General features: G+C 45.3%; 1 protein-coding gene across 3 annotated transcripts in view; it reads right to left on the bottom strand.

The window, feature by feature from the left end:
• Nucleotides 1–6,045, bottom strand: part of Znf76 (zinc finger protein 76) — a 26,280-nt gene extending 20,235 nt beyond the window's left edge. Inside the window, exon 1 of one of the 3 annotated variants that reach the window (XM_010605329.3) lies at nucleotides 5,406–6,045. The gene's annotated coding sequence lies outside the window, so the exon portion shown is untranslated. The remainder of the gene's footprint in view (nucleotides 1–5,405) is intronic. The other 2 variants (XM_019204710.2, XM_010605330.3) reach the window with 2 other exon arrangements.
• Between the last annotated feature and the right edge of the window lie 4,211 nt (nucleotides 6,046–10,256).

Here is a 10,256-nt window from a genome sequence, read left to right as displayed (position 1 = left end):
AAAAAAAAAAAAAAAAAAAAAAAAAAAAAAGAACGGTGGTTACTAGAAGTCCTGGGCAAAGAAGAGAAGGATGAATAGGTGGAGCCCAGTGGCCGTTTAGGGCAGCAAAACTCTTCTGTTTGATACTATAAGAGTGACATGACAACTTCTGGCAAAACCCACAGACTATACAACCCAGAGTAAGCCCTTGGGTAAACTCCTTACTAACACTATATTGGGGCTGGTTCACCAGTGGCAACATGTATACAGGCAAATGCAAGATGTTAATAATAAAATGAGTAGGGGAAGCATATGGAAACATATTGTACTTCTGCTCAGAATTTCTACAAACTTAAAACAATTTAGTAAAGTCTATTAGTTAAAGAAAATCCAAATCCATCTATTGAGGTTGGCAAGGTAGACAGACAGGAACAAATGTGCCTTGCTTATGGCACTGAAGTTGCTCCAGGCTCTCAAGAGAACAATCGGTCTGTGCTGAACCCCAGAGAGAGGTTCAGGATTCAATATCTAATAACCTCATCGTCATAATTTATCCACACAAAGAATGCACAATAAACAAGCAGCTACCTGGACAATGATTCTTGTTTAAATGTTTTAGACAAGAACCATGAAGACCATCTGGATTAATAGAGATTAACAGATTAACCACAAGTGGAAAAAGAAAGACATACGGTTGTACATTCATCCAATTCCAACTTGCAAAAAACTCAACTCCATTTGAGACAAGGCTAGAAGGGAGCAAAAATAAATGAATAGCTAAAGAGGTAGAGGACTTTAAAAGTAAAATGGTCAGCCAGGTGTGGTGGTACACATCTGTAATCCCAGCACTCAGGAGGCTGAGGCAGGAGGATGGCTGGGAGTTGACCAACCTGGGCTACAGAGTGAGTCCCAGGGCAGTCTCTACTGCATAGTGAGACCCTGTCTCAAAAAACAAACAAACAAACAAACAACAAATAAAACGGTCAGGACTGGGGATTTAGCTCAGTGGCGCCGCCTGCCTTGTAAACACAAGGTCCTAAATTTAATCCCCGATACACAGCCCCCATCCAAATTTTGTTGTTGTTTTTGTTTTTGTTTGGTACGGGGGATCGAACTCAGGTCCTTGCACTTGCAGAGCAGGCACCGGAACCACTGAACTAAATCCCCACCCCCACCCCCCCTCCAAATTTACTGGTAAAAGTAAAATGGTCAATGGTCTGAGGATGCAGCTCAGGGGTAGAGTGCTTGCCTAGCATGCATAAGGTCCTGAGTTCAATCTATAGCCCTGAAAAAAAAAATCAATAAAAAAATAAAATACAATGGTTGAGACAGTTTGTGCACACCTATAATTCCAGCTATGTGGGAATGTGAGGCAGGAGGATGGCAAGTGTGAGGCCAGACTGGGCAACTTAGAAAGACCTTAACTCAAAATAATAATATAATAAAATAGTAATAATAAATGGCTATAGCTGTAGTTCCGAGGGCTTGCCTAGCATGCAGGAGGCCCTGGATTCAATTCCTGTATTGCAAGCACCAAATAACATCAAAATAAAAAGTTGCCAACAATGGACTGAGAGGCAGCTCTACACCAACCTTGCTATCTTGAAAGGCCAGCCCTTCCATCTTTGTGGTTTTCCTCCCCTCACCCAGCCTTCCTATTATTTCCTGTACATCATCTCTCCTAGACCCTACAAAGAAAAACATCTATTCCAGTTGGGCACGGTGGCACACACCTAGCACCCCAGCTACTCAGGAGGTTGAGATACAACTGCTAGTTTAAGGTCAGCCTGGGCAACTTAGTGAGACTACCAAAAAGTGGAGAAGGATGCCAGGTATGGTTGGTGTATACACCTGTAATCCCAGCACTCAGGAGGCAGAGGCAGGAGGACTGTTGTGAATTCAAGGCCAGCTTGCACTACACAGGGAGACCTTGCCTCAAAAAGCAAAAAGTAAACAAAAAAGAGGGGGTTGGGATGTAGCTTAGTGGTAGAGTCACTTGGGGTAGATTCCCACTTACACACACGCAAACACATACACACACAGGGTGGAGGGATAGCATAAATATCTATTAGTATGAACTTCCATATTAAGGAAGACACAAATGAGGAAGCTACTAAAAGCCTAGAAAGATCTAAAAAGTCCATGGAAGAATAGTTGAGAAATTATTAACCAGGGCTGCCTGAGGGGAGCAGAGTGGCTGGGGCGTGACCAGGGAAAGATGACTTTTCAATGGTTGTTTATATTTCAGTTAAGCTCGGGGAATGTTTTATCTATACAAAATAAATAAAAAATTCAAAGAGCCCAAAAGCATGCTTTGCACTCCCTTTGTTGGCTCCAGGAATATCTATGATCCCCAATCACAAAGCACAGTCAAGGAATAAGCAAGAACCTATAGAACCTATTCTGTTACAGGTTTGCAACAAAGTCATTTTGGCTCCCAATTCCTGAGTGCCATTACAGAATTCCACAGGGGAAGCTGGCCAAGCTGAGCAGAAGGGAACAGTAAGGGTAGTGCTGGCTGATGTAGGGTCTAGGCAGGGACTCCTCTTCTCCCTCCCTGCTCTGTGCCATTCCCTGGTACTTCTTAGGGTTAGAGGGTGGTCTCAGACAGAGTACAGAACTCTGTATATGTGCTGCCGTAGTGAGCACAGGGAATAGTACTTTGGGCTCAGATACAGGACCACATCCCTGTACCCACATCTCAGGAAAGCCCAAAGATCTCAAAGAGACCCCGATTACTTTGGGATCTTAAAAATTTCCATCTCATGCTGTATCAACCATCCCAAAGCTGAAGGGAATTCCAACAAATGAACAGTTACAAAGTGCAATCAGAGATGAACAACTCACTGGATGGCAAGCTCTGTGGAATGTTAACCTACGGGTATCAGAGGAGATTCTCTGACTCACAGCAGCGACAGTCTAGCAGGTTATGAGGCTTGGAGCAACCCATCCAACACAGCAGGTCTTTGTGATTCTGAGTTCTCAGTAAGGAAAAAAATTACATTGCTGAAGTTGCTAAGATGGATGGTAAAAATGAATTCTCCACTCATGAACTTGGGAAGAAGGAAAAATAACTTCATGCTAGTTTCGCTGTTGTACCTAGACTGCAAAAGTTAGGGCCACAGTATCATGACAAACGTTTAGTTAAGAAGGAAAAAGTAACTCTGTGCTATGTATGCATAGGAAGAAAACAGTGCACACAGGGTTTGATACTGGCCAGACTTTCAGGCATGTGTTGGGGGTTTTGGTTCAGATGCTCATGGACAGGGGAGCACTAAAGTATAAGCACCAACATCTAAGAGGTACAAGGATCAACACAGGAGAAGACAGCTTCCAGATGCATTAACAGACTGCGGTGCCAGAGTATGTGTTTTCCTTAATACCTGACTCTTTTAGGGGCAAATAACACATTCTTAATGTCATACTGATTATAATTTTAGTTTCTGGAAAACATGCCTCTTGGTTTAATTAGCATCTAACAAACAGGCTGAGGATTTAGCTTAGTGGCGCCACTCCTGCCTTGTAAATACAAGGTCCCAAGCTTGGCTCCCAGTCCCCACCCCCCAAAAAAAATATAAAAAAGAATTCACTCAAAGAATGTGTCCACAGATACCAAATGATTAACACCACTAGGTTATACAACTAAGCCCCCCCCCTTTTTTTTGGTTCTGGAGATTCTGGGAGCTCTAAACTACATCCCTACCCTTTTAAAAATTTCATTTTAAGTCAGGGTCACACTAAGTTGCCTAGGCTGGCCTTGAACATGCAATCCCTCTGCCTTAGCCTCCTGTGTATCTGGGATCACAAGCATGTGCCACTGTGCCCAGTGCTAACTGAGCCCATTAGCTCTAATTCAAATCTCAATTCAATTCTACTTATTGTGAATGAAATCTAATCGAAGATTCTAAGACCAGGTTTCATCTATTTTTTTTTTTTGGTACTGGGGATTGAACTCAGGACCTTGCACTTTCAAGGCAGGTGGTGAAACCACTAAGCTAAATCCTGGCCCTAAATAATGACCTTTTTTTTTTTTTTTTTTGGTACCAGGGATTGAATTCAGGACCTTGCACTTGTGGGGCAGGTGCAAGGCCACTGAGCTAAATCCTCAGCCCGAACTATGAGCTTCTTAGGAGAATCTCCTAGAGTAAATGCTGAAAAAAAATAAGGGTGAGGGGCTGGGGATCTAGTTCAGTGGTTCTGGCACCTGCTTCGCAAGCACAAGGACCTGAAAAAAAAAGAGGGTGGGAAGGAATGAGACCTGCCAGCACATTCCTTCCTATTTCAACTCTTCCCCAGTCCCAGGGAGGCTGAACACTTGCCTGACTGGAATATCATCTTGCCTCATCTCTGACATCCATGTTCACTATTTTCTCCCAGACCTGGGTCAAGAAAAAGCTTTCCCCAGCTAAGGTCACACCACGATGTTAGACTCCAGCCCTGTGCTCCCCCTGTAGGTAACAGTGGAGCTATTCTGGGGTTGGGGGCTCATCCACAGGGCTCCCCAAGGGTACAGATTCACCTTCCATCACTGCATCCTTGCGTGGCACAACACCCGGCACGTGGCAGGCACTCCCTGCCATGTATTTCTTTGGCAAATAAAGGAAGGAATTTTACCATCAACTCAACTATTCCATTTAGAGAGCTTGGTAGTTTCGAAAATGCTCTCAATACACAGACACTGTGTTTACTAAGCACCTAACTCATTAGCTCTCACAGTGGGAAGGGCTGGGAAGACTGTTCATTTCCAGTCTAATGAGATCATTTTCCGGAGAAGACACAGCCAGCCCTGCTGGAGGAGTCCCAAAGGATCACAGAGCTACCTGAGAGTGGAGCACATCCTGACAGCTAATCCACCAGCGTGCTTCCTGCCGTATTCCTCTGCCTCTCACCAGGCTCTGGGAGAACAGATAACTTTTTAGGGTCCAGCACACTTGTACACCCAGCTGCTAATCAACAACTCTACTTTGATGTTCACAAAACATCTCACACAAGACGTGAACTCTGTATCGCCCCTTCTCAGACCTGCCTCTCTGAGCATTCCCACTTCAGTAAACGGGAATCCTACCCTTTACTGTTCAGGCCCTGAATGTGAGGGTCGGCCTCAACATCTAACCCACCAGCTAGTTCTGCTGGGCCCTCTTACAGTCGGTCCAGAACCCAGCTACCTCTTGCTTTCTCTTCCACTACTTCACTGTGGATCTAAGCCACCCTGTCTCTTTTCTGTTTTTTGTTCTTTGTTTTTTTTGGTACCGGGGATCGAACTCGGGTCCTTGCGCTTGCAAGGCAGGCCACCGAACCGCTGAGCTAAATCCCCGGCCCCCGTCTCTTTTCTGGACCAGCAAGTTGGTAGGTAGTCTCCTACCCAGTTTTCCTTCTTCGACCCTTGTCCCGTCACAGCTGATTCTCAATACAGCAGGCAGAATCACCTTTTCAGAACGTCGGTGACATCACGCCACTCGCCTGCCTGGAGTCCTCCAGTGGTCCTCGTATCACTCACAGTCCACAGTCAGTCACTGGCTGTTACCGACATGTGGGGCCTCAATCCACTCCCCTCTAAAATCTGGTATTTCTCACTCTTACCCTACTGCGCCCACACTGGCTGGCCTCCTCAGGTTCTTCAAACATACCAGGCACACTCCCCTCAGGGCCTTTGAACTTGCTGTTTACTCTGACTGGAATAAACGTCCTCTAAACAAAGACTCACCTCGAACCTCTCTCAGGTCTCTGCTCAAACTTTACCTCTTCAGTGAGACAGTCCTTGACCATTCTTTGAAAATTACAAAATTTTCAAACACTTGGCACTCCCTCACTTCTCTTACTTCTCTTAACATAAGTTGTACTGTCTGCCTTGCCTTCCTCTGCTCCCCAGTAGGTGAGCTCATTCCTCTATCACCTGGCACACAGCAGATATTCACCAAATACTTGTGGAGTGGACAGGTGGCAGAGGACAAATGCCTGTGTCTTTAGCACCTCCCACTAACCTGAAAGCTCTGGGTCACAGGAGGCCTAGTTGAACTCCAGTCTTTCTCCATCCTGGGGCCCCAAGCCCGTTCAAAGCCTCACCTTTGCTCAGGTACAGTCCAGCTCTTTCCTACCAAAAACCATACCTGTGCTGGAAAGCAGGGAAGCACCGAGGCAACAGGTGCTTGCTGCTTGGATGTCACAATTCCCAGGCCACCAGGCACATAATACTGCAGAGTGTTAATTTTTTAAATTTAGCCTCCTGATATCTCACCAACAGAGGAGGTGTGAGATGGGTTAGGACTAAATATACTACTTAACCTAGATAACAGAATTGACTCAGTAACAGTAGCTCATTTGCTTTGAGGTGTTTTTCAAGCACAGTGCTAAATTTGTTCTTGTTTATTTAGCTGCACACCCGTAACGTTTTATTATTTACAACACGCACAAAAGCAGAAACAATATTATAATGAACCTCATGTATGCATTGCTCAACTTCAACAATTTCTAACATTTTGCCAATCATTTCCTCCACTCTTTGATCCTCTCTGCCCCCACTACATATTTCACCTTTTAGTTTTCTTGGGAACAGGTCTGTATAAGACAGACCCTGACTGCTATCACTGCAGTCTACCAGACACCAAGAACAAAGGGAAACCACACACAAACCCATACCCCACCAGATCAATGATGTACCTAAATTCCAGACTGTCTAAATCAAAGCTGTTGCCCACTACTCATTGGGAGGGCACTGGGGAAAGGGACTGCAGTCATAAAATGTACACGAGCTGTTTTGACTTGTCTGTACATGATACAGTACTTCTGAGTGAGTTAATTCAATCCAGTAAGAATTTACTATCTTCTAAATATGAGGCAGGAGTAAGATGACAGAAGATAAAACCCAGCCTCTGTTCTTAAGAAGTCACAGGATGGCTGCAGAGAAAAGTACACAAATTACTAAACAGTAAGGTAGAATACACTCTGTGCCCTAAGAGATGACACAGCTAGGCTAGATGCTCGTTTTTCAAGATCATGTATCGTTTTTTTTTGGTACAGGGGACTGAACTTGGGTCCTTGCGTTTGCAAGGCAGGCGGTGGAACCAGAGCTAAATCCCCAGCCCTAGATGCTCCTTTTTACACTGCGTCCCTGTACACATAATTTGTAGACCCTATGGTGTACTTCTTCCCTAACTGTAGATTCACCTCCTGCTGTAGCAGTTACGTGCATTACCGGAGACTTGGTGAGCACAGAACAGACTTTCAGATGTGGATCTTTAATGTCACATTGGCTACTCATCATCTAGCTTCCGGGGGAGAGGAGAGTGGGAAGTCCAGCTAGGCCTTGGGAAACAATGGAGCTAATCCAACGCTGGGGAAAGCATTCTACCTCATGCTGAAAGGATTCTACCCCAAGGGCTTCCCAAACCGGACAGGATACAGCCAGATAAGTCCTGAAGGATTTTCAAGAGCTTTTTCTTTGCTACCTAAAAAACAGAGATCTTGGTGATCAGTTTCCAGAGAAGAGTGTACTGCAGTTCATGGAAAAACCAAAGCGGCTGATGAAGTTTGGTGTGAAGGACGAAGTGCATTAAAACTGGTGAGATAAAATCTGTATAATCAACATTCACTAATAATGACGTGACACAGAAGATTGGTGAGGGGAGAGTGGATGGTTAGGGAGACAAAAGAGGGAAGAAGGAAGGAGAGGGTGCTATGAAAACGACAATTTTGGGTTGGAAAGGTGATTCTTGATGAAATAGGGGAAGATGCCAAGAGATGAGGATATTGGGTAGGGGTGTGCCAGGCTCTCATAAAGGGAGATACAGGTTATGACAGATGGCTCCATGCTGGCATGGAGGGGGCTCGCTTCACTGAAACTGGGCGATATGGGACCACTGGATGAAGGGCTAATCAGATGAGGGGTACAAGAAATCGGATGTGGCCAAGGATAGTAGAAGAGGAAGAAGCCAGACCACTGATACTAAAGCCAGGAAGAGATCACAGGAAATCAGACGGGGACTGAAGGTCTTACAGTACACGGAGTTGTAGTTGCGGGGGTGGTTAGTAGGGATAAAGTGCCAGTGTGGGGGGAGACATTTCAGAGTGAGATTGTGGGATAAAAGCCTGGGAATTCTAAGAACTCCTATCAGGTCAAACACAGGATGTAGGGAGGGTAGTAAGTAAGGTTCCCTGGGTTCAGGACACGCTACTTCAAAACACGGCAGCGTGAGAAAATGACAGCAGCAAGGTCACTGTCACCTGTCCTCCTCTGAAGCAGGTAATAAAACCCTCATGTGACAGGTGTCCTACTCCCTAAAGGAGCGTCCTTATTTTTGAAGACACGGGATTAGAGAAGAACCTGAACAAATAGGGTGTTTTAAGTTTCCCCATTTATCATCACTAGATCACATCCTTTCGGCCTTACTTTTTCCACAACTATTCACTCTTCAAACCTAGCGTTAAAACACAGGTTTAACCTTTTCGTTAGGTCTTATTTCTTTATTAAAGGAGCCTGTGCCGCATAAACATTACAGTAAATACACCTGTCTTTTTCTCTTGTTGATTTGTCTGTTTTTTGTTATAGGGGCCTCAGCTATAAACTTACAAATATATCTTTCTTCTTGTACAAGGTACAGGGGTCCTAGGGCTTACTGGGTCAAAACACCTGGGTAAGATGAGAATCACCATTCTGTGGGGCAAAGGGTACTAGAAACCCTGGGGATCACAGAATGAGTTGATGTTGAGTATACCAATTACTAGAAAATAAGAAACATGGGGCTGAAGTTGATATAGAAAATCACGTAGATCCAGGAGTAAAGGGTAAGAGAAACAATGAAGTCAGATGTTTGTTTTAAAGACTAGGCTCAAATTCCAGCTGTCCTATTAGTGGTATGACTTTTAGGTTTATTTAAAACCAAGCCAAAAAAAGTGGGCGGAATGGTGGTGGGTGTAAAAATTACCTCTTGGGCTTGCTGAAAGGTAAACTTGTACATAAAAAGCTTGGAGTACAGTAGGTGGTCAGCAAACCAATCATTAAGGCAGTATCAAGGTAAACAACGAGAGAGGCAAGGATGCCCAAGGATGGGGATTTCAAGATGTCAACAGCTGTACAAGGTATGGGTCTCTGGTTCTTTGTTGAATCCTTAAGAGTCTAGGACAAAGAGCTATAGGAGCTCCTAGGTAAAAATAAGACTCCCCAGGTGCCAAGTGCTCTGCTTGTGTTATTCCAGGCCACTGTCCACCCTCTCTTAGCAGAAAGCTTCAGACAGGTTAACTGGTATGCATGCCAAAGTCCCACGTCTGAAGGGCCAGTTAGACTGGAACTTAGGTTTCTGACATCAACACCCCAAGCTGAACCCTCTGCTAACACTGCTTTGCAAACGTGTCAACCAATGAGTCCCTGACCAAGGCTAATGAGTTTGGACAATTAAGAGTGCAGGGGGTCATGGGAAAAACTTTATGGGAGGGAGAAAACTTTATGAAAGTGGACCCTGGGTTGAGGTTACAAGACTATACTTCTAGAGTGGAGAACAAAAATGATTGCAAACCCTGACTGAGAATTGCAGAATTTCACATTTCACAGTTGGAAGTAAACTCTGAGCTCATCTAGCCCAGCCTTATCACAATTCTGATGAGAAACTGAGGCACGGAGAGAGAGAGTTTTCTCCCGGGTTCCCTGAGGTGGAGCCAGGACTTGAACCTGGGACCCCAGAATTCTCCGATGTCTCCAATTACTGCTCCTTCGTATTTATCTCTATTTTCTCAGCACGAGAATGAGGTCGGACACTAGACGGCTGAGGGAACAGAGCCACGCCAAATGGGGCAATTTTAGGATGAAGGGAGAAGATGGAATTGAAGACCACGGGATTAAGGGACACAGATACTGAGCGTTATGTGTATGAGTAGGTGGGCAACTACTGAAGTGTGGCTTAGGAGTTGCCAAGAGCGGTTGGAAGGGGAAATACCAAGTTTGTGGGGGACACAGGGTAGAGTGTGGGGGTCACTAGAGGAATGTGGAGATAGATCTTGGGTACTTGTGAGTCACTGATTCGAACTGAGGGAGTCACTGGGTTGGTGGATCCCTGGGAAATGCTGGGGTTGGCGACCAATGCGTAAGAATTAAGGGTTACCTGTGAGGTATGGGGCCAGCCGGTGAGGTGTAAGGTCACTGAGGTGGAGACAGACACAGCCAAGAGGTGGGTTTGGATAGCACGGGGGAGGAGTCGCAGGGCGGAATGAAGAGGCAAGGACCCTGGGTGGGGTAGGGACCAGGCCGCCGTCCGGGGCCGCAGAAGGGTGGGCACGACGGGCTCGGG

Source organism: Fukomys damarensis, unplaced genomic scaffold (assembly GCF_012274545.1).
Source record: "Fukomys damarensis isolate Sample0158 unplaced genomic scaffold, DMR_v1.0_HiC HiC_scaffold_20, whole genome shotgun sequence".
Lineage (NCBI taxonomy): Eukaryota > Metazoa > Chordata > Mammalia > Rodentia > Bathyergidae > Fukomys > Fukomys damarensis.
The sequence above is the reverse complement of the archived record's forward strand: the minus strand, read 5'-3'. Positions and strand labels throughout refer to the sequence as shown.